General features: G+C 35.3%; 1 long non-coding RNA gene across 1 annotated transcript; it reads left to right on the forward strand.

Moving 5' to 3' along the window:
• The first annotated feature begins 724 nt into the window (after positions 1-724).
• On the forward strand, positions 725-1791 carry LOC133477361 (uncharacterized). Its single transcript, XR_009788314.1, has 3 exons — positions 725-1168; positions 1289-1381; positions 1539-1791. It is a non-coding gene; the product is annotated as an uncharacterized LOC133477361 (long non-coding RNA).
• The last annotated feature ends 273 nt before the right edge of the window (positions 1792-2064 follow it).

A 2064-nucleotide genomic window follows, 5' to 3' on the forward strand; every position in this document is an offset into this window, starting at 1 on the left:
GGGTCAGCCTGAGCACCAGAACACACACAACGCATGCATCCACAGAGATAAGGAGCACAACAATGGTAGAGAGAAAGAGAGGAACAGGAACCCCAAGTGGCTATATTTTCAGACCTAAACTGACACAACGGCAAACTGTTCTTTCGTACAATAGTACTGTAATAGTGATAACACCACAAATTTAAGCACATGAAAAATCATGCAAAAGAAAACACCAAAAGGGAAAACAAATTGAGGATATAGTATTTTCTATTTACCAATAAACTAATTATGTCCTGGGTTTTAACTATTTAATAATAAAAAAGGAAACAGCACAAACGTACTAAAAAGTCATGAACATTAATTGAGATTTATAAATTTGATGATGCATCTACCTTAATTATTGAAAAGTATCAGTATCAGTACGTAGCGTATATTGGTTTGGGTAAAACATAATTAATTTAGGAGAAATGAATAAGCCGGAAACGACGCCTGCATTACTTCCGGTTTAGCGTAATTTTAAGTTTCAGCGTTAAAATCAAATTATTTTATCTCTTAAAAGGGGCACCGGGTCTCTTTTTAGATGTGTAAAACGTCAGGACAAAGTGACGAAAACCTCCATGTCTCGTAATCTGAAAGTTGCTACAGGAATTAGATAAGAGTTCTCGATAACCAGAGGTCTGTTGTCGAACCCAAACACATACAAATGATACAGGTAGTGCATTTTTATAGAAACTTTAATGAGATCTAACATGAGAATATACAGGGAAACAATGCATGGAAAAGCAAAACAAAGGACAGACGAACATTGGCAAAGGAGACTGACTTGTGATGTGAGGGTGGAAATGAGCATGGGATGACCATGCAGAGAGCAATAGTGATGGGATGAAGAACAGTGGTGTGTCAGCACTGTGCCGAGCACACAAGAGTGAAACCCCGTATTGGTGAGAGTATAGCTTTAAGAAAAAAAAAAAAATCACGTGACCGATACAGGAAGTGTGTCGTTTGGATGTGCCGTGCCAAATTGTGTTTATAAGGAAACAAACTGTGTCGACATGTTGCGGATTTGTTGGATGTAGTTTTGCTTTTGGATTTTTGCTTGCTATCACCTTGTTCCACTGACTTTATGGATCGTTCCAAGAAGTTTTCCCCAGTCTGGAATAATTTTGATCTTTTGACACCAAATAAGGTAAATCTTTTTCTCCTTTGGTCATTGTTTACTGTTAATTTTTTAATTAAATGTTTGTACTCTTTTCTGGTAAGAGGTTTGAACTGTTTTCAGATAAATTAACTTTTTATTTTATTATAGGTAAAGGGGCGATCTTACATCAATAAGAACACTTCATCAATGCTGAGGCCTTTTTGAGCTCAGCATGGCAATGAAAAATTGGCAGATACTCGTGTGAGTACCCCAGATATGTTGAAATTCTCACCCAAAAAAATTTAATTTTCAAAAATAGTTTATTACACACAAAAGGCTTTGTGTGATTCTAATATTGTTTGTAAAAATTACAGTCCTTTAATAAGCTTTTAACAAAATATTTCCTTTTGGCTTGCAGTTCTTAACAAGCAAGCAGTAGATGAGGCTGTGGTCAACATGATCAAAGATGATCAGCCACTCGCCATTGTTGAAAATGAGGGATTCGGGGAGCTCCTGAAGCTTATCAACTCACACTTAAATTTTTATGCTCACCATCTTCAGCTGTACACTGTGAAAGAGTTTTTCTAAGGCAGGGGAACTGGTGTCTAAGACGAGAAATCGCATTGGCGCAAAACTTTTGTTCCTCAATAAAAATGCATAAATGAATCAATTTTGTCTTTTATTTCGTATGAGTGAACACCTAACAAAATTCCATACATAAGTAAAAAATTTTAACTGAATTTTATTACAGACAAATTTGCTATATTTTACATATTTCTCATTTTAGCATTTACACAAACAAGGTTTTAAACAAATTTTAAACTCTTCTCATAAACAACTCAGCAAACAAATTGAGCAAATGAAATTATACAATGATGAGAATCGTATTTTAAGTAAAGGACTAGCAATTAAATAGTTCACAGGCTGATGTTGGGTTTGCAGCA

This window comes from Phyllopteryx taeniolatus, chromosome 4 (genome assembly GCF_024500385.1).
Source record: "Phyllopteryx taeniolatus isolate TA_2022b chromosome 4, UOR_Ptae_1.2, whole genome shotgun sequence".
Lineage (NCBI taxonomy): Eukaryota > Metazoa > Chordata > Actinopteri > Syngnathiformes > Syngnathidae > Phyllopteryx > Phyllopteryx taeniolatus.